This window comes from Pinus tabuliformis, chromosome 6 (assembly GCF_031772625.1).
Source record: "Pinus tabuliformis cultivar Carrire ecotype Pingquan chromosome 6, CPIR1, whole genome shotgun sequence".
Lineage (NCBI taxonomy): Eukaryota > Viridiplantae > Streptophyta > Pinopsida > Pinales > Pinaceae > Pinus > Pinus tabuliformis.
In genome coordinates, this window is record NC_142292.1 from 930,137,522 (window position 1) to 930,161,290 (window position 23,769).

The 23,769-nt window shown below is 33.2% G+C and overlaps 1 pseudogene; it reads right to left on the reverse strand.

Annotated features, from left to right (window-relative positions):
• Positions 1-21,756, reverse strand: part of LOC149261975 (pentatricopeptide repeat-containing protein At5g15010, mitochondrial-like) — a 104,179-nt pseudogene extending 82,423 nt beyond the window's left edge.
• Between the last annotated feature and the right edge of the window lie 2,013 nt (positions 21,757-23,769).

Below are 23,769 nucleotides of genomic sequence, written 5' to 3' on the forward strand. Positions count from 1 at the left end.
ACTTTTAATAGGAATATGAACCAACGTTACTATGATATCATTGATCAATCTGAAACACTGCACCTTTTTTGAATCAAATGTAAATAAATCATTGTAGGGCCTTGTGACTTGCAAATGAAGTTGATTTATAATAATTTTGGGTATTAGATTATGGGATTCCTTAGAATCTAGCATAGAATTATAGAGGATAAACTCATGAATTTGTAGAGTCAAATAGAAGGGAGGAACACTTTCATCTTAAACATCCAAGCATGGTCCAAAAATAATAGAGGGTTTTTCACCTTGCAAATTGATCAGATCTCGTTCAGAATCCACACTTGAACACTAAATCCATTTGGATACATGTTGCTTATAACTAGGGTTTCTCTTGAAATCTGAAAAAGGAATTGGAAGTTTGACTTTTTCTACTTCCTTTTCTACATTAAAAGCAGGAGAAACAAGTTTTTTTTGTTGTAGATTGATATAGTGGCTGACTTTGAGACTATGAAGATAAAGTTTCAGAAATTTTATCTTGTGATAAATCAAAGGTAATTGTCTTTACATGTGTACCTGGACCTTGTCTTGGTCTAAGATCATATCTTTTGTTTAGCTCAACAATTATAAATTCAGAAAAGGATTGGGATTTAGAAACTTTGGAAGATTCTATATTTTGAGCTACAGGATGAAATTGATCCACAAGAACAATATACTTTTCTTGATTTTGATCACCAAAATAATTTATGTCATATACAACAGATATTGCTTCTTCCATATCCGCGTCATCTATCATCAATGGAGGTTGAATTTTTTGGCCATTATTTTCGCTCTGTAAAAGTTGTTGAAAATGTCTTATGTAGGCTCCTGGTGGCCTATTCACATTCTGTCATACTTTTCTAGGTTGCGTTTCCATCTTTGAAATTCTATTAGATAGGTTTCTCAACATTGAAGTGGTTTCATCAATTTTATGTTATTCTCCATTACTTTTTTAAGATGAGCCAGTTTTTGTTCTTGCCTTCAATTTCCTTTTTTCTTTTTCTACATTTTCTCTCAATTTACTTGATGTTTTTGTGTTGGCCTCAACCTAAATTGCATCAATTTGAATATGTGCTAAGTTTCTATATTTTATTTCTGTCAACATTAAAGAAAAATCATCGTCAAATGCCTTAGAAAATATCACCTTTTTTGTAGTGACTAGAGGTTTGCAATCTACTAGCATCTTGTTATAAATTTTGTTAAATATCTTGATGAAGTTTGACACAGGTTCATTAGGATTCCTTTTCAGGTCCTCAAATTCAGTCAAATAATAAACAAGATGTTTCTTTATTCCCTACTAATTTATGAAAATATTGGTTAAATCTACCCACATGAATAGAATTTGGTTATAAATGTCTAAACCAAATCCTAACATTTCCTTCTAATGATTGAACAAATAACCTCATATGAACATCTTCATGTTCTATATTTATATTATCTGCAAAATCCAAAAATGCAGATAAATGATCTTCTGCATTCGGTCCTATTTCCCCATTGTATCTAGGAAAATTCTTTAGATAACCTTTAGGAAAGTCATGAATCTGAGTTTTTGGTGGTAGTACTAATGCTACATATCTAGCTACCAGAATTGGTATGATTCCAGTCATTTGTTGTTGTTATGAAATTGATTGTCTAGGAGACACGAGTTTCTTGAAAGATGGATGCCCTCAATGAAAAGGAATTTTTGGGAATTGATGGTGAATTATTAACTTTTAAACTTCAGGTACAATCTTACCTTGATATTCAAAAGCTAAAGGGTTTGAATAATTTTAAGCTTCTCTTCTGTTTGATCAGAAGTAGAAGAATAAGTCGAGATAATAGAGGATATAAAATCTCCAGGTTTAAGCTCATGAAATTTTGATTCAAGGTTTGGTTATGTATCAAACGATTCTAAAAGGGAGATATGAAGTTCAAAGGATTCAAGTTGATGGACTAGTAAATCAGATTATAGTTATACTCCTTTAGAAATAAGTTCTAAGACTTTAGGTGGTAAATTAGATAAATCAAGATGTATGGGAATTGGTTCAAATTTTTTAGGCTATGAAACTAATTTTGGTGCAAGATAAGCTGAGGTAGAAGCTTCAAGTATACGTCTAAAGGAAGCATCGTACAAGTCTCTCTGGATTTGCTAATGGAGTGAAGAGATCAGGATCAAAATGAGATCTGGTATGCCTATGTGAAGCCAAATTTAATCTATGAAGTCACTAGGTGAATTTTTTTTTATCCTGCTAACCTCTTATTCAACATTAAGAGGTAAGACTTATCATTTTCCTAGGAAAATAAACTTCAAACCATATTCTCCGACAATAATTCCAATTTGATGTTGTTTCTTTCTAGACAGTTCTAGGCTCAAGAACTTTGCCAAAGCATCTAAATGAGGATGTATTTTAAATGGATGATAAATGATCCAAAGATTTATCAAAGTGTTGTATCTAGTACTAATACCATACAATCTTTAAAATCTCGTGATAGATGAAAAAGAAGGTATCTGATAACTAAATATCCTTCCTGATTATTTGCATTATCAAATGAAGTAGAGGCGCATAGAAATATTTCTATAGCTAACGATTATATTTATTTGAGAGATGAAAAAAGGTAATAATTTTATGATACAAAGGTACTAATTTAAATAAAAATTTCAATTAGCTAATCTCAATAATGATAATAGCTTTGCAAGGGCTATTAGGGAGATAAAAAATCGACCGGGAGAAAAAATCGACCTAGCCTTACCCAATACTTCTATATTACCTCAAATATTCGAAGAATACTAGAAATGATTACACAAAGAAAACTCACATGAACACAAATGCTTCTAAAAATTGAACCCATAAGTCTTTGATTATCTTCAAAATTTCCAAAATTACAATAATGTCTCTTGGTTTTGTCAAAGTATCAACCCTTCTTACTTCGAATTACAAAGTATATATAGATTCTTCTTAAAATATCTAATCTATTACAATCTTTTACATGAAAAAGTAAAGTTTTATCCAAAATGATTTGGATAAATCTAATTAATATAACTCAAAATAGAAATTTTGGAACCGATTTACTGAAATTTGCAGACTATTCGAGGATAACGTTTCCAACTGTTGGCTTTAAATATGGCTCTAGTGATTCTGCTCTAGTTCTTTGCTCAAATCCCACCTCCAAAGTTGCTTTCTGTTTACTCGATAAGTTCAAGGAACTTATCCCATTGATCATCATCTAGACATGAAAACTTTGTTACCTTCCTATAAGCCTCATCTACCTCAATATACTTTTTAAAAGCTATCTTGGTAACAAAAAGTTGATCAACTTAATATAAAATAAATAAATCATTTGCTAAGTATTGTAAAAAACTCTGACCACCAAGAATTCCTTTTACTTTAGAAAACATTGATTTATTTGTAGCTTTATCATGTAACATTTTCTGATAGTCCTCCTACTCCATTAGTTGAACGTGAGAATCCCTCAATGATGGGAGCCCTTTCTGCTGAAGAACATAAAAATTCTTGTGAAACTTTTTGATTTAACTATCCAGGTTTGCACATTTGTTTTCTAGTTTCAGCGTCAAGTTTTTTTTGGTTTGCACCTTTCTCGCCTCAAGAACCACATCTATTCTATCTTCGATTCCCATCCCTTCTAATTCTTCTCTGGTTTTTGAGTTTGAAACTTTTATAACTTTGGTTGCTTCACTAGGCACATGATCTGGTTCCTCTTTGATTTCTTCAATGGCTACCTTTGCTTTATTCACCAATTGTTCCTCTTCAAAAATAACCTCTATATATGTCCATTAGTATTGAATATCTGAATCAATTTCTATTCAGACTTTCTCCTTAGCTTATGACAAATTCTAGGCACTAATTGATTCATCTTGAAACTTTCAATCTACTTCATAAGCTTAATTTTTTTCTACAATTCAGAAATGTATGTATTATATGCCTTTATTTGATTTTCTTTTGTTCCCTGCAGTGATTCATTTAACTTTTCAATATCCAAATTTCTTAAAAGTCAACCATTACTTTAGATCATTGTTCTGTTGAATCATAGTTGGATGCTCCTATTTCCATTATTGAAGTTCATGCACTAATTTGTTGTTCTTTCTCCTTCATAAGTTTTTCCATGTCTAGCTCCATTTTTTGTATTTCAATGTTTTGCTCAACAATCATATGCAACATCTTTTCTTTTTCCTTTTCTAACTACCCTACTTATTGAGCTTGAGGATTCTCTGTTGTTGGTAATTTTAATTGTCTGCATAATGCTTGAATGTCTGCATTTATGTTTTTAATAATATCTTGAGCTGCATTAACATCATTAGGATTCAATCCTAATTTGATTACAATGTATTCTAAATATTTTATTCTTGTATCCTTTCTTAAAAATGACATATTTTCTAACTTAAGATGAGAATGAATATTATTTAAAGAAGCTTGTAGCTTTGAAGCAACCATGTTAGAACTTGTTAAAGAAGAATATATCATTTCACCAACTTGTTTATGTAGATCAATTTTATCTATGGGATGGATCTATTTTGTATCAAAGGATAGCATTGAAGTATTGTAATCCTCTGCAGATTTTGCAACTTAGACCCTTGGCTCAAGAAATTCCAATTGAAATTGTCCTTTGTCAAGGTATAGTGAAGACAATAACTTATTCGAGGTAGTAGAAGTATGTCTCTAGAACTCAGAATAGGTTGCATTTTTAAGTAACTCATTCTTCTTCTTCATTTCTCTAAATCTAGTAATAATACTTTGTCCACTAGAAGAAGGAGAAGCAACTGGATCAAGTATTCTTTCTTCGGTTTGTTGTAAAGTGAACATGGGCTCGCTTGATAACATCACTATAGTAGATACTTTTGTATTTTCTCCCTCTGATGATTCTTCCCCTATATTATTAGTCTTTCTTCTTTTGAAAACTATGAATTCTGCAAATTTAGAACCTGAATCTGTAGGAAACATGATGTCACTTGGTATTTTTATCTCCTTCTCTTTACGTCTAGGAGTTTCCAAAGTTGTTTGACTAGAAACCTTCTCTTCAACCTCTTGCAAAGTATTCTCCTCCCATACATCATAGTTGGAATATTTTTCAATCCCTGGCTTAGAGAAGTGAGTATGAGGAGCATACTTTTTCTCAAGTCTAAGAGATGAAATTACTCCCAAAGGATCATAAGTCCAACTGAAACTTAATTTAAACTTCATTTGACTTAACAATTTCTCCACCTCCTTATCAAATTCTCTGGTATTACTATAAATGTACCAACTTGAGCTTTCAATTTCAATTTAGCTTTTTTCTTCCTAGATACAAAATTTACTTCATCTGCATTTAGAATTTGTCTTATGAACTCCAACACAAATATTCAGATTGGAAGGAATTCAGGTAATTTATAAGGTGATAGTTCACAACCATAGATTCTAATATCTTTAAACTTTTGGTATAAATACTAGTTTCCCACTTTTGATTGCTCACTTAGATGAAATATTATTTTATTTTTTGTTGATATCCTTAGGACTACATCACTACTGAGAAGACATAATGATAAATAAAGAAACTAGTCTACAAATTCATTAAATGAATAATCTCTCGAGTTCTCTCTGACCAATGAAGTCCAATGGATGAGATATTATGACCTTCCATTTGAGTCTAGCTTTTGAAGTTGCATTTTGAATCTCTCATACTAGTTATATAAGAACAAATAGACTAATGTAGATTGGTGTTTAAAAGCTCTCTCAACACTAAACTTCAAAAATTGTTCATGAATTCGATTTGAATTATACTGAATAAAGTTGAACAAAATTGAAGGCTTCTTCCAAGATGAAAACACATATAGAAAACCTAGAAAAACTTCATCATCCCATTCTTCACTTGGATAACCTAATAACAACAAAGCAGAGAAATGTTTTGTCTAGTCATTTAAGGAAAGATAGTGGTAGAATAGGGTGGATTATTATGAGGCAATTCGACTCCTCCTATTTAAAATGCTTCAAATATGTTGGTTGGAAGTTTGTTTTACGATAGATTTCCATTAGGGATTCAAATGAAAACATGTGCATGGAAATTGTAGGATTGACTTGCATGGCTTAGAGAATAGATTCTAGTGTGACATAAAACAATATTTCTCCATTTCTAGCTACTGCAATTTTTTGACTGGGAAGGTCATTGTTTTCACACCAGCAAACAAATTCAGGAAATTAGTTTGTTTGAGGAAAAATGAAATGGGCCAACATGGACTCCCAAATACCAAATTCATCGCTTGCATCTTCATATTTCTGAAATGCCCAATTGTAAGTCGAGTAAATCGAATTCATATTTGGTCTCAGTGAATTTAAAGTCTACATCTACAAGGGGAAATCCATCTAAATTTGGGGCTATGGGAACCATTAGGTTCTCAATTATTTCCATACGCTTTCCCTTCTGATTTCTCATTTTTAATTAAAAAGAGATAACGAGTTTATGAATACCCGGCGAATTTTCTTTTTGCTTGACAAAATTGACTATGAAATTATGGAAAGTTTTTGCTTCAGAGCGGTCCTGTAAACACTATTGGAATGAAAAAAATGATAATATTTAGGGGAATTTTGAGGTCTAAAATGGGCCTCCTAAGGAAATTATAAAATATTAGTGGAAATAAGAAAATAAGATTAGATCACATCATCAAATTTGAGAGGGAAAAAAGAAAAAACTATTTTTTTCAACTCGTATTTTTAACTTATCTCCCTATGGGTTTACTTAAATTTCGAGCAGAAACACTTGTTGGATGCAAAATATGATTCCTCATGCAAGGAGTATCCTTGTTGCATACTTTCAATGGACCCTACTACACGAAAAATGAGAAATACATGAAAAACGTGATTGCAATCGTGTTTTTTCATGTATTTCTCAATATTTCATGTAGCAGGGTCCATCGACAGTATGCAACATGGGTACTCCTTGGATTAGGAATTAAATTTTGCACTCAATGAGTAATCGTGCACAAAATTTGAGTAAAACCTTAGTGAGATAAGTTGAAAATACGAGTTTAAAAATGTCTTTACTGTGGAAGAATTAACTATAAAAAATGTGGCATACTTAGTAGAATTTAGAGTCGTTGAAAGTTTTAAATTTAACTAAAGAAGATCCAATCCAAGGTTTTGATCGAAAAGGAATACTTTCAAGATACCTTTCCATAGTCAAATGTGGTAATATAGTTACTAGAATTATTGAAGATAGTGGGGTAAGTTATATTAGCCCATCAATAGAAAGAGAAACACCTACCCATATTGAAAAACTTATTGAAGAAACTATTATTACTTTTAGGGGGTAAAATAGAGAAATAGATAAAAACCCTACAAACATTCATCCACCTTTTACATCTCATGCTCACTTGAGTTAATTGTCTATTCATAGAAGAAAGGAATCTAATTTTGTTGGAGGAACAAGTAATGAAACTCTGGTGGAGGATATGTAGTGGATACACCTCCCAATGTGGTCTTAGAAAGATCACACATTATTAAATTATCCAAGAGAAAAATATTTAAAGAGGCTCAACTTATAAAAGAGGCAACATTTATGGAAGTTGACAATACTCCACTACGTAATTGGGTTACATCCCACATGGTTGATACCTAAAGAATGACTCAAGAGATAGTAGAAGATCCCACCATCTTTGATGGCCATCGATAAACCATGTAGGATGTGTGTTATGATCAAGGTAATATAAAGCTAAGGATTGAAAGACTAAAAATTCAAAATAAAAAATTCATCAACCAATTGAAAAAAAAATGGATATTTATAGAATAAGAGCAATTGAACTTTTGATACTACACCAAATTTCTAAAATATCTCTATCTCGTTCCGTTACAAAACATGAAGCCAAAAATATAAGATAAACATGAGAATAAATGAGCTTGAAGAGGCTCTTAATCCAGTGCTCCTGTTCATGCCCCCCTTAGTTATCAAACCACTTGAATTTATGGAAAACAGACTTGGCAAACCCCATTAGATAAGAAAATAAGTACACCTATTGACAAGAATCATATCCTATATTGTAATTACCATTAATAATAGAATGGAAATCATTGAATAATTGTCAGAAATTGATCTTCATTTGAGGAATTTGGTGAATAGAATTTGTTCATTTTATAATTATCTTAAAAAGGATTTGGAAAATTATAAAAAAATCATTGATAATGAGTTCTCACCTTTGTGAACAAGATCAACTTAATTAGTGAAATCCAAAGGATACAACAGAGCCTCCAAGGGCCTAAAATACTAAAGCAAATCAAAGATTGTTGGTTTTCTATAATTAAGATGTTGGAGAAGGCAATTGCTAATTGTGCAAACATTGATACTAAAAGGAGCAATGCATTTTTGAAGGCCATTCAAATTGTCAATAACTTCAAGCCCCCCGCATGATTAAATACTTTATGCTCGTCTCTAAAGATATTTTACATGAAAAGGCAGAGGTTATTAAGAATTTAATGGGTTCTAAATTTGACAGCTTGGCCGATTTCCCAGAAGATGAGATTAAATTGTGGTTAGTTACATTTTAAATTATAATGAAGACTTGTTAGCTACAACTGCATAGTTGCAAGAAAGTGACCGAAATATTGAGGAAATATTTGACTTATGTTTCAAGGAGGACATAATAATTCCCTAATGAAGGAATATATTGAAGAATGGCTAAAGAAATCATACCATGATATTGTTAATCTGTAATAACTACCAAAGAGTTAAATTAATGACATACTTCTAACCATATAATGAAGCATCTTCTTTAACACATAGAGGTCCTTCCGCATTATTTTTTTCATTATCCAAATATATTGAAGCAATTCCATTTTTTCTTCCGAATATTTGATCATCCAAATTTCTTGATTGTTTCTTCACATCATTTAAATTGATCCTTGACTACAAATATTTCTTTCTTTTAGGTATCTTAAATATTTATTGGTTCATCGGAGCCCAATCTTAGTCCTCTTATAGTAACAATGAATTTACTTTTATATATTCAAGTATTAATATTTTGAAGAGTGAAATAGGCACTTGGGTTTTCCAAGGCTTTAAAATTGTAAAATTAATTTTGACTCTCATAGAGATTCCCTTTTGGGAAGGATATTCATTTGTGATTCAGAGACTTATTTAAAGCATTATGAATCTCATGAATGTTTTCCTATGCACTTTATGATTTCCATGAATGAAATTATTCTATAACTCTTTGGATATTAATCTAGACCATTATCCTTTTTTCTTTATCTATTATTTTGATTCAATGATGCTTACCTCATGAATGATGAATGGAATGGACATGATTAATTAAATATATTTATATTTATTTATTTTTCTATATTTCAAGTTACCACGCTTAGTCCACTCATAGGAATATGATTCGAATGTATTCCATTTATTGATATACATATATATCATAAATCTAAGTGTGTCGAAAATAGGAGCACCACCTCTAAAGAGAAAAGGTACCACTACCTAGGCCCTACAAGGTTGACCTTTTTTGTGATGAGAAAAAATATCAATAAGAAGTTTTTTGGTTTCATCCTTGAATTGATTCCATGTCTATATCGTGTTCTATTTTATGTTTATGAGATTGATGTTTTATGGTGCTTGAATTTCTTAAATAAGAAAAAAATATATTATACTAATTCACTCCCCCAACTCCCCCCAATAGAGTCAGTATAATTGTGAATCCAACAATTGGCATCAAATCAAGTTCCTTGATAAGTAGTCTAACTATTGGAAGGTAGATCTTAGAGGGACCAATGGCCAGTAAGGATGGTTTTTTCTCAAATTAGAGCCCCACTATTTGATGGAACAAATTATGCTTTTTTGAGGATAAGAATGAGGACCAATATGATGTCTCTTGGTTTTGAAACTTAGATTTTTGTGGCGGATTGTTGTAAATCTCCTATAACTCCTCCAAGTAACCAAGATGTAAAAAAGGCCTTTATAAATAATGCGAAAGAAATGAATGTCATTTTATGTGGCCTTATAGTATTTTATTTTTTCAAGGTAATGTAGGGTGGATCTGCAAAAAAACATTTTGGACAAGCTTCAAAGTAGATATGAAGGATATTAAAAGGTAATGAGTGCAAAGCTTCAAACTCCCAGAAGACAATTTGAAATTTTGATGATGAATGAAGAAGAAGATAATGTGGGCTGCTTTCTTTGTGTAGATGAGTTTGTTAACACTATTAGAGGACTTGATGAAAATATTAATGAATTAGTAATTGTTTAGAAAGTGCTGAGATCTCTTCCCTTTAGACTTAATGAAAATATTTCAATGATTGAAGAAATGAAATATTTGGAAGATATGAAGATGGATGAACTACATGGAATCCTCATTTCATATTAAACGAGAATAAGAAAAGGGAAGTCAAGGTTAAAGAAAGCCACCTTGAAAGCACCAAAGAAAAAAAATGAACATTAGGCCAATGCTTATCCCATCCATGAATAAAATGTTTAAAAATATCAAATTGTGAGAAATATGAAAAGATGAGCTAGAAAATATAAAGCTAAATTAGCATTCAAATGTTTTAATTGTGGTAGAATAGGTCATTTTGCTTCTAAATGTCCACATGCAAAATTGGAGGATAGTAATGATGAAAAAAAAACTTAAAGACATAAGGAAATATTACTAAATGTAAAAAGGGAAGATATCTCAAGAAGAAAAGATTTTATTCCAAAGAAGATGGTAGTTCGTTAGAAGAGAGTGATGGACCTATATATGATGATGGCAAAGAAGAAGTACTATTCATGGACATGTATGCTCAAAATATTGATTAAAAAAATAAAAACAACAAAAAAGAGAAAAATGGATATCGAAGAAGAAGATTTTGAGGGGGGAGTATGTCTTGAAGCAGAACTTGTTGAAACATTAGAAAAAACAATAAGCTCAGAAAAAGGAGTAAAAATAAAATGTTACTATTGCAACCATTTTAAAAGAAATATCATGACTTTGATGAAGCAACAATCATCCTAAAGACAGAACTAGAATATTATAATATAATAGAAGAAATATTACTAAGTTAATTGAATGAAAAGGAAGGAAAAATTGTGAGAAGCTAGAAGCAATGGTTGTTTCCTTGAGAAAGGTACTAAAGAAAGAAAATGCTTAGTTGAATCAAAGTTTCAAGTTTGTATAGGGGATGAAACAATAGGTAACATTATTATCTTCCATAGGTCTCCTTCTATCAAAATAAATCTTGGCTATAAATAAAATCATGAGATTTTGAAATAAGAATCAAGCACAAAGACATTAGAAAATAAAGAACTTAAAAGCTATGCTAATGTGCTCAAAGGATCTACCAGCAATACAAGTAGTTTTGAAAATGAGGCTATGGACCAACAAAGACATTAACCTATAAACAATAAAAACAACACAATAAATGGAGTAAATAATTAGTAAAGATCTATTTTTTTATCATAAGGATAATTAGAATGGGTTTTGAAGAATTGTTCCTTCAAGAAGGTCTTTCACATCAGGGTGTCATAATTTATTCTTTGGTTATTTATTTTCTCCTAGTATTTTTTTCATAAGGAAATAGATTATAGAATAAATGACTATATTAGAAATAGAAATAGAGGATCTTATGAGATCTCAATGAATTCCCATGTAATCAACAAATATAGAATTCCATATGAAGGTGATGTTAGATGATACGACTCATTTTATTCCCTTTTGGATCATATTGAATGTTACAAGTGTAATAACTATGGGAAAAAATCATGTGAATGTAGAAGAAACTCAATAATACCACCCAAGAAAAACAAGAAAGAAGAATTCCAAAATGTTTGGAAAGAGAGAGAAAAAATTTAAACAAGAAGAATGTGGATTTGATCTATATGTTCAAAACTAAGAAATTCAATGGTATATTGATAGTGGTGTTCAAAGAATATGATAGATGATAAGAGGAAATTTCTATCTCTAATGGAATATAAAGGAGGAAATGTCACTTTTGGAAATAATGAATCAACCAAAATAATGGGTAAAGGGATATTTTTCCTTCATAATGGAAAGAATAAAATGTTCTATATGTTGATGGTCTAAAAGAATTTCTCTTGAATTTTGTTCAAAAGTTTGATCAAGGATATGATCTCACATTTCATGTTAAGGGATGTGAAATCAAGAAAGTAGGATTAGGAAGGTTGGTGATAAATGCACCTAGGACCTCAAGTAAAGAATATATTCTATATGAAAAAAAAAAATTGTTGTATGGGGAAATTGGATGAAAATTGGTTATGGCATAGAAGAGTTGGTTATACCAATTTTGACAATTTAGTAAAACTCTGCAAAACAAAAGAAATAAAATACATGAAAAATATTTTAGATCCAAGTGATAATATTTTTAATCCATGTCAACCTTAGAAGCAAACCAAAGTAAACTTGAAGACAAAAGAGTACTCATCAACAAGGCAATTAGAGCTTGTTCATACATATCTCGGTGGGCCTACAAGAACACAAACATTAAGAGGTGAGAAATACTTTATTCTTCTACTTGATGAATGCACGCGAATGACATGGATTAGTTTACTTATAGAAAAATTTGAAGCATTTGACAAGGTCAAAATATTCAAAGCTCAGGTTGAGAATGAAATTAATCTAAATATCAAGTGCTTGAGATTTGAAAGAGGAGGAGAGTTATATTAACTCAATGAATTTTGTGAAAAACATAGTATCTTAGAAGATATTTTTCAATAGCAATGACTCCTCAACATAATGGTGAAATAAATAATATAATTATCGAGGAAATGGAATGAACAATGCTTAATGAAGAAGATATTCCAAATACTTTTTGGGGAGAAGCAATTAATAAAACAATGCACATCTTAAATATAGCTAAGGTCAAAGTAAATAATAATAAGACTCATGAATTATGGAAAGGTATACCTACTTCAGTCAAACATTTCAATGTAGTTGGAAGAAAGTGCTACATCAAGATAAATGAAGACAAATTGGGGAAGTCTGACTCTAGAGCATATGAAGGAATATTTATTGACTTTTCATCTAGGAGAAAAGGCTTCAAATGCTACAACAAAATACTATGCATTATAGTAGAAAGAATTGTTGTAATAATAAAATTAAGAACTACACAAAAAAGAAAAGAATAAAAGAAATGAAGAGTTAGAGGAGATAATCAGAAGAGAGCATGAAGAGGAATAATATAATGAAAATATGAAGAGGAAGAGGAGTTATAACTTCAACATTGAAATTCTGCATCCAAATATGTTTAGAGGTATCACCAAAAAAATAAAATATTTCATAATAAATTTTTAGGGGTTCAAACCGAGAGGAAATTGACAAACACATCAAATCATGTAAATGTTTCATTATTATCCAAAATATAGCTCAAATTTTTTTCACAATATACTGAAGATGATAACTGAATCAATGAGACATGGGAACTTATGCCTATACCAAAAGACAACAATGCAATTGGAACTAAGTGTATCTTCAAGAAAAAATTGAATGACGAAGGACATGTATTGAGAAATATGGCTAGGTTGGTGTGCAAAGGATGTAGACAAGTGGAAGGTGTTGATTTTGAAGAAACTTTTGCTCCAATTTCTAGACTTGAAGAAATAAAAATGTTCTTTTCATTTTAATGTTTTATAAACTTCAAAGTATATCAAATGGATGTCAAATTAGCCTCCCTAAATAGAGATTCAAAGAAATGGGTATATTGTGAAAAACCAAAATGATTTCAATTTCCAAAACATGAATACTATATATGCACATATAAGAAATATATTTATGGAATAAAGTAAGCTCCCAGGCTTGAGTACTCAAGATTTGAAAAATATTTATAAAAACAAGGATTCAAAATGGAAATAGTAGATAGAAATATTTACATAAAAATTATGATGAAAATTCATGGATCATTATTGTCTATGTGGATGATCTCATTTCTGGAAGTGATGTTGAGATAATGAGTCAAACTTTCATTGCATAAATGAAAAAAGAGTTTGAAATGTAAATTTTGGGAGAATTGTCATTCTTCATAGGATTACAAGTTATTAAACCAAGTAAAGTTATATTCATATCCTAAACCAAATACCTTAAGAAAATTTTGAGGAAGTTTGGAATGGAGAAAAATGCACCTGTTAACATCCCCATGATTATATGATGCAAGTTTAGGAAGGATGATAAATATCAAGATGCAAATAAAATGTTATAAGTCAATAGTTAGAAACTTATAATATTTGATAGCATCAAGACCAGATATCATGCAAGATATAGGGTTGGTTGCAAGGTTTCAATCTTCCCCAAAGGAGACACATGTGCAAGAGTAAAAATAAGTTTTAGATATTTGAAGGATATTAAGGAATTTAGCTAATGGTACTCAAGAAGAAACTATTTCAACTTAATAGCATATACAAATGAAACATATGTGGAAGTGTTGATGACAAGAAAAACATTAGTGGTTAATCATTCTTCTTAGGAAATTTTCTCGTATCATTATTGTGTAAGAAACAAACATAAATCTCTTTATCAACAACTAAAGCAGAATATATTTCAGCAACAACATGTTGTGTTCGGATCCTTTGAATGAATATGACTCTAGAATATATCAAGGTATATTATGATCTATCCATATCAATTGTTTGTGATAATACAAGTGCAATCAATATCTCAAAGAACCCCATTATTCTTTCACAGAAAACATATTTATATCAATCATCATTTCCTCAAAGAACACATTGCTAATCAAAATGATAAGCTAGAATACATTGCCACTAAAGAGTATATTGCAAGTATCTTTACTAAAAAATTTCCCAAAGAGACGTTTGAATATTTATAAAATAAATTATGAGTGATATCTCTTTGATATCATCAATAAAAGGAAAGTATAAGAAGCGAAAGACTATAGTAATCCATATCTGATTAAGAACATGGAAGTTTTAGAGTGAGTTGCAAGGGAATAATGATTTTAAATAATTCAAATTGGTTGAATTACATGTGAAAACAAAACATGTTCTTGTTCATTAGCAAAGAATATTATTGGTAGAAAGGAAAAAAGGAATTGGATCTAGAAAGTTGTAAAGCATGAGTTTAGGGGGAGAAGTCTAAAATATAGGGAAAATAACAGTTGAGGAGATTCATTAGTTTAGGGGGAGAAACCATTTTCCATTGATGTCTAAAGGGAGAAATCAAAGACAAATGAAGAATTATAGCTAGAGGGGATTTTTACTTACAATTAAATGAAGAAGTTGCAGATAGAAGAAGTTTATAGTTAGGGGAAATTGTAGATAAGAGGAGAAACTTTTTTCCATTGATGTTAAAGGGGGAGAAATAGTAGACAAAAGAAAAAATTAAGACATGCAAAGTTTTAGTGAAAATTTTATGGATAAAAGGATTTTATAGTTAGGGGAGTCCCTCAACACTTTTCAAATTTATTTAAGGGTTTCCATTAGAAGAAATTTCAACCTAAAAGTGACCTCCAAAGGAAAAATAATAAAATAAGAGTTACGAATTCTGGAGGGAAAATAATAAAACTACTTTTTATTGTATTTTTGGCTTATCTCCTTATTGGTTTACTCAAAATTCAAGTGTAGATACTCATTGGAGGCAGGATTAAATTCCACATCCAACTAGTACTGGCATTATGCATACTTTGAAGAAGACCCACATTGATAAAAAATGAAGATACATTAAAAAAATTCATTGGATGCACTTTTTTAATGTATCTTTGATTTTTATCAATGTGTGTCTTCTTAGAAGTATGCATAATGGGTACTCGTTGGATATGGAATTTAACTTTGCATCCAACGACTATCTACAATTGAAATCTGAGTAAACCTATAAAGAAATAAGCCAAAAATACAATTAAGAAAAGTAGTTTTGTTCTTTTCCCTACAAAATATTTGCATGTATCTCTCTTCAAATTTAAAGGATTTTGATTGGTTTACATATTATGACATGGAAATTACATGAAAATTCCATGGGTACTTTTAGGCTAAAATTTCCTCTAATGCATTAATGGAAAATAGTGATATTATTAAAAAAGGTTTTCATTGATGTCAAAGTTAGGGGAGACCCAAAGGCAAGAAAACGATCAAAGGCACAAATAGATAAAAAGGGAGGAAAGCTCAAAATTCATAAAAAGTGGCCAAAACCTCAATTTTTTCTATAAAGTGAAAGTTATCCAAAATACAAAGTATTCAAGCCTTTATTATTAGTTAATAGACAAACATTATGGTGTCAACTACTGGCTCGTCTACCAAATTATCAACACATTAGTGTTTGTATTAATGGAAAGGGTTTGTTGATTCACCAATATCCTAGTATAGATGTGGCCCCTGGTCACAACCCATGGTCACAAGGGGCTTAATCCCTAACACCAAAGTGCTAAGTTCCCCTCAACATATAACCATATTGGTGTTATAATAAAAATTGAAAGGTTGAATAATTTCCGGTATTTCGATCTATCTAGCTCATGGCCATGCCCTGTTTATGTGGTGCTAAGGTATAACACCCGAGGACCTAACTCCTTAGCATTTCAAAATATAGTTGAAAATTTGAATTCTTGTTATTTTCATGATATCTAATATATATAACCCCTTTTCACAGCTTTAGTCTCATGACTAATTACGGTGTAGCACCAAAGGGTTGAGAGCACTTATCATATTGGAATATCATCATTATAGCAAAAGGTGAAGGCTAGAGGCTTTTTGTGATTTTACAATATGATTACTCTTGGTTATGCTCTTAGTCATGGAAGAGCCTACTTCCATTTCTAAGGGATTAGAGTCTCGAAATATCTATAAATGGAGGTTTTTGAGTGTGAATGTGTTGAAAATAATCAATATCCCAATATCCTAGACACCTCGACCCACTTGTTATGGCCTAAATCTACCTCAGGCTGAGAAAGGCAGGATCTAGGGTAACATCAAACCACGCTTAACCTAGTAGCTAGTCCTACCAGGTCGGGAGAGGGCCCTCTCCTTGTCAGTCTCGGAAAATATGGCCAATAAAGCTTGAGATGACTGATGTAAAGACTGATTTTAGGCTAGGTATGTGCACAAAGGAGTTTGATTGAATTTATTATGGGTTTGCTGGCTCAAATGTGAAAGGCAGTTTTGGGTCCGGGGAATGGACATAGTCTTGCAGAGATCTCTATGGGGCGAGATAGGCAAATGGTTCAGTACTTCAAATTGAGTGAGATGGAGAGCTTTAAGACTATTGAGGAATTGTAGAGGGCATGAAAGTCTCAAGGATCCTCTTCAAACAGCTGAAAACATAAATAACTAAACAAACCCTAGGTAGAGCACTGCAACTTCAATGAATTCTACCTTTATCCTTGTTTCATTTAGTTAAGATGAACAGAGAGAGATGATGGCATACATAAAACACATGTAAACTTGCAATTACAGAAGGAAACACAATACCAAATCAAGTTGCCACAAGAATCCCATAAAGTGCTGCAAACCCTGGTCTATTCCTTTGCCAAACTGCTGAAATGAGTGTACAATAATGCTCAAAGCATTCACAAGAGTCCAACCTTTACCAATGACTGAAAAACTACTAGATATAGGAAACAAACAACTCATGCTAGGCTTTAGGGGTCGAATTAATGAGTTTAGGAGCTATTTCAACAAGATCTAAACTAAGAACTGAAAAGTAGGAAGTGGAACGGCTTGCCTCTAAAACCTAGGAAACTGGTTCATTCAGTTGCAAACTACCTTTTCATGATGTATCTACCTCCATGAGTGAAAATTTAGCATAATTACACCAAAATCCATCAAGTCACATCAAATTACATCATGAGTTTGACTATTAGAAAGAGAAAATTCAAATTGAGAAGAAACTAAGTGAAAAAATAGAGTTTTTTTGGCCAAAATGAGAAATTTTCATCCTGTGCACCGCGCTTCTGTCCCTGTGCGCCGTGCTAATTTGGATCTGGTTTTGGAGGCCTTCCCATGCACCAAATTTGATCCAAGTGGGCTTTTTGGAAAGGTCTACATATCTACAATCCAGAACAAGTGGAATTTATGAATTTGGTCTCCATTTTCCCCTCCAAAAATGAGTTCTTCCAACACTGCTCCCTATGTGGCCAAAAAGGGGCAGAAAGGTCATTTTTGAGATGTTTTTTACCCTTTTAGAAGCTCAAAACTTGTCAAAATTTCTTGGCCATGTGAGGGAATTCATATTTTTCCATGAGGAATCCAAAAATTCTGAGTTTTCCTCAAAAGGAGGTCACTAGAAAAAGCGCGCACCAGGTAGCGCGACGCACCAGGCAGAAAAACCTATTTTTTAGGCCAAAAATTCAAAATTTGCAAAAGGTTTCCAAAATTTCTTGAAATTTGGGGTTAGTGTCCTTCATTAAGTGTTGTTTTTGGCTAAGGAAGCCTCAACCAAGATCTGGAGTCTACCTTGCTCTTTTCTCTTCCTTAATGCTTTCCTCAACTTGGCCTTCAAAATCCTAATTCTCGCTTTGCACACATTGTTTCTCGCCAAGCAGTGGTAGGCCATGTGCTTAAACACCCTTTTCTCTCGGCTGGCCTTCTCCAACATCTTCTCCAAGTGAAAATTTGTCCTCTCAAGCCAAGATTCACGATCAACTTGAATTTCTTGTTCAAGTGATGACAGCTTAATTTTCTTCCTCTTGGCAGCCTGCCAGTTTGCCTTTATGTTTTGGAGTTCCATAATGGTTTGCTGATCTTCTAACTGTTGGTTCCTCTGCTCCAAATAGTTGATTATCCTTTTGGCTCTTTCTAGGTTGAGAGACAAATGATGAATGTCATCTTGCTGCACTCGAATGATCTCTTTGAGCTTTGAGCTCAAATCAGTGTCATCATCCTAGATAAGAATGGAATCTATTTCTTGACCTCCTGAAGGTCCCTCATCATGTAATGGCTGCTTACCCGTGTCCTGTACCTACTCTGCTGATGGAGGAAATGAGACCCCTTCCGCCCCGGGTGGAGATAGTACTCGTTTTGCTGCTGCAAACAACCTCCTAGTGCCCTTTTTGTATGTGACAAACACTGGCACACTAGTGGTTTGTGTCTCATGCACATCTTGCTGATGTGTAAGCTCTTCTGCCTCATGAAAAACTGATGGGGGCACTTGAGGACCTGTGAAGACCTCATGTGAGATGAAATCCTCACATGAAACATTCAGTAGACTAAGCTGATGCAAAACCACAATTTTGATTAGTGCAAAGTGATAGATACTCTTATACTGCTGATGAGAAGGCTTCCTTTGCACTAATGTGGTCATCTTCTCAATATTCCGGCAAATGAAATAGGGGAAGTTCATCATCCTCACCCTAGTAAAGTGCATCAACAATCTGATATGATATATGTATAGATGAGAAAATCTGCCCCCACAGATGAAATATTTAATTATGAATTTCATCAAGGGAGCATATGTGTCCTGTAGGTACTTGAAGGGGAAGACCCTAGTGACATGTCTCTGAAAACCAGCCTTGATATAAGGCTCATAATGATCTCTGTCCACCAACTGCCCCTTATTCCACTGCTCACCTACACTCAGAATACCAATTGCTTGTGCTATTGTCTTAGGTGTCAAGGTGAATGTCACACCTGCCAAATTGACTTGGCCATTATGAAGATGAAGCACAAATAGTCTGGCCAGCTCGTGGTGGTATTTGACTCTTTCCACCATCTCACAAAACTGATAACAAGATTGGTGTTGGAAACATGTGACAACAAGAGGACAAGCCAATAGCTTGGCAAGTGAAGTAGGCTCCTCCCGGTTATGTTTTCCACTCTTGTGAGTTCTCTTTGGTGCATGAATTTCTCTAGAAAAATCACTGACCGTTTCCTTATTTCTATCATAGGAAGAATCTGACTCCATGTTTGCCAATTCTTGAGTTTCTTAGATGAGTATGAAGAGATTTTAGAGTGACAATAGGAAATTTCTATTAAAAGATAAGAATTAATGAGGGACTGTGTATGAGAGGTTGGGTATGTTGTTTGTAGGGTTTTTGGGGAATGAAAGGGTTTAGGGAATAATATTTAGGGTTTGGGATTATTTAATTAGGGTTTGGGATAAGTAAAAGTATGGATTAGGGTTAGTAATTTAGGGATATGGGGAATATGGAATGGGTAAATATGAATGAAAAGGGCGGGAGAAAATGAAGTGAGGGAGTGAGAGAGTGAAAATGATAGGGGTAGGATTTAGCAACAAAAACAATGAATTGTAAACCCTAGGCAGTGTTTTTTCAACAAACTGTGCAAGTAACTAGGGTTTCAATATTTCCCTATGGAATCACCAAGAAGATTGAAGCAAACTTATGCATTAGGCATATTGGAGTGTGAACTTACTTCGGCAAATGAGGAATTAGCGATTTTAAGAGTTTGGAGGAAGTTGTGTGTGAAGTTCGGGCATTGTAGACCTATGCACTGCGCCACCTCATAGGTGCGCCGCGTTGGCTCGGTGTGTCACGCCACCTCATAGGTGCGCCGCGCTGGCTTGGTTCATCGCGCCCCTTATAAAAATGCACTGTAAACTACTGCCCGGTGCGCCGTGCTCACGCCAGGTGCGCCGTGCTAGGGAGAATGTCAAATTTTCTGTGATTTTTGCCTCCTTTTCCTCAACACGATTTCTTGATTGCTCACTCTTTCTCCCTTGGGCACAAATGAACTTTTTAAACATGAAAAATAATTTATATACATATGGTTTTGATTTTTCATTTACAAAAACCCACTCTTCTAATGTTTGCTCATTGCACACTCCTTTAAAAACTCTGTTCTGGAATTTTGCTTAGTTTTTTGCCTTTGATGGACCAAATACTTTGGCATTTTGTTTCTTTTGCAGGTGGTGGAGTTGCAGAGGCTTTGGCAAGGTGGCCAGGGTTGCCTTTGAAATTATTACATATGGAAAAAATGAAATTACATCAAATTTAGTACATGAAACATAAAAAAAATCAATCACTGAGCATGTGATTATGGAAATTATTGTTGCTGATACTTTATTTTACCTCCTCATGTGTCTGTTGACCATTATTGAGCATTGAAAAGACCTTATTGATGAAACCCTAGACCTAATGAGACCTAAAACCCTAAAAATGACTTTTGCAAATTTAAAGACAAAAAATAACTGCAGCTGATCTAGATGTATGAAAATGGGCTCGCAAGTAAAGAGCATGAGGGAAAATGTATAGTATGCCACTACCATCAGATGATCCATGACCCTAATGGAATGCAACTGTTCAGATGAGACACTTAGCATGCAATGCAACAAGAGAATTTGATCACTGATGGAGGCATGAAGATACCGACACTAACATTGGTTCCAATAGGGATGGTAGATCCTTAGAGGTGCCAAGAACTATAGACCTCTAGAAAGCAAACAATGCCTTCTTCCATTGGGCTATGGAGTCAATAACTTCGACAAACTAAAAACAATATCTTGACTCAATTTCAAGACTGAAATCTGACTCAAAACTTACTCAATTTCAAGAATGAAATCGACTGAAAACTTGACTCAAACAATCCAAACCAAAACTAAAATCAAACCTTCAGTTTTATAGCCTTCACTTCAGTCCCCAAACTGAATGAATGATTACAGTACACATTTGCAATGAAGGAAATAAAATGGTATATACAATGATACATATGACAGTAGAAAATATTTCAGAGATGATACCATTTCAGTAGCTGACCATTGACCAACCCACCTGGACAATCTTCTCCATCCGTTTCTTTCAGCAAGAAAGCATTCTGACCCTGGTATGCAGCATTCTGAAAGGTCCTTTCCACAGATTCTCGAACTTGCTGTGTTTCCCTTTGTCTTCGTTTCGGGCATCCCATTTTAGCAGTATGTCTTCAATTTGAAGGTTGTCCACCTTTGCCTTTCGATCATATATCTTCTTGATTCTTTGTTGCAGCTTGAAGGTATTTTGGAAAACCTCCTCTCTAGTCTGTTGTAAATGGATCATTTGATTGATTCTTTGTTGTAAATGATCTTCCTCACTACCAACTTCCTCCAGAAGTTTAACAACCGGAACTGTGAGAGATGTATGAAAAACTGTGTCCACACCATACACGATCTCGAAAGGGGACATACCTATTGACTTTTACTGACTTACTCTATCCACCCATAGTGAATTGACCAATTTCTTATGCTAGCTTTTCTTGTTTGTTTCGAGCAGTTTTTTGATTATGTTGACTAAAGATTTATTCGAGGATTCCACCAAACCATTACCTTGTGGATAGTATGCAGTTGAGTGCCCCAAGTTAATTTGATATTTATTACAAAAATCAATCATCTTTTTAGATTTAAAATCCGTTTCATTATCTGTAATCAACTTATTAGGACAACTAAAAGGTGACAAAATATTGTTCTCAAGAAACTGAATTATTACCGAATCAGTGGCCTGCCGAGTAGGAATCGCCTCAATCCATTTAGTGAAGTAGTCTATCATTGTAAGGATCCACTTATGCTGTGTTGAAGAAGTAGGATGGATCTCACCAATAAAATCTAAACCCCACTGTTGAAACGGAGCACTTACTTCAACTGTTTTAAGAGGCAAAGGCTGTAATTTTCTCTTACCTTGAAAATTCTAACATTCGTGGCAGCTTGTAACAGTTTTGTACACATCAGAAAAGAGGGTTTGCCAATAATATCCCACTCTCAAAATTTTATTGGTTTTTGTCTTCCAAAATAGATGATCTCCACAATCTCCTTTGTGAAAATCATCCGTAACCTGTTTTGCTTCTTCTTTAACCAAACAATTCAACAAGACACCACCAACATCTTTCCAATAGAGTGCATTATTCATTATACAAAACTTTGCAGCCTTTAATTTCAAGGTCCTACTTTTGTTCTTAGCCAATCTAGGTGGCGGTGAGAGATGTTGGAGCACATAAACAATATCTGAGTACCAAGGAGAGAGAAGAAACATTTTAGCTACCTGAACAGGTGAACTTTCCTCATCTTCTTCAAACATAGCAGCAATGAGATTTATGTCCAAGGCATGCAAATTAGATTCCACCATCAGTTTGGCCAGCCCTTGTCCTTTGATGAGCTTTGTTGGTTTGATCTCCACATCATATTCTAACAAAGCTGTGATCCATTTGCCTCGTCTCCCTTTCGGATATGTTTGCAATAAGACATCTTTAACGGCAGCGTTAGGGACATAAGCAAAGATGTGAGAACGCAGAATATAAACTCGAAAATATTTCAATGCCTTTACCAAAGCAAGAGCTTGCTTTTCAATAATATTGTACTTTAAAGCTACATCCCTTATTGTTGTACTGAAAAAAGCAATTGGTTTCCCAAGTTGTTCTCTTTTCTGCATTAAGACCACTGCCATAGTATGATCTGAAGTAAATGAAAACAAAATAAAATGTTGGGAATAATGCAGGCTGATCAAAATTGGAGCTAAAGAAAGGGCTAACTTTACCAAATTGAAATACTTGATAGCTTCCTCGGTCCACTTCACTACACTATCTTTCTTTAACATGTTTGTGATTTCCCTCAAATGTTCTACAAGTTTTGGCACAAAGCAACGCAAGAAATTCATCTTACTGTTGAATGACTGGATCTCCTTTTTACTTTGTGGAAAATCAATTTTCTGAATGGCTTCCACTTGAGTTAGATCAATGCGTATGCCCTCCTTGGATATGATATGACCGAGAAGCTTGCCTTCATCCATGGCAAACAAGCTCTTCTTTGGATTGAGAGATATGCCATACTTTCTACACCACTGAAATACAATCTTCAAATGATAAAGGTGCTCTTCATCTGAATTAGAAAAAACTATCAATTCATCAAGATAAACAACTAAAAATACAACTTTCTCATTTGCAAATGAAATATCC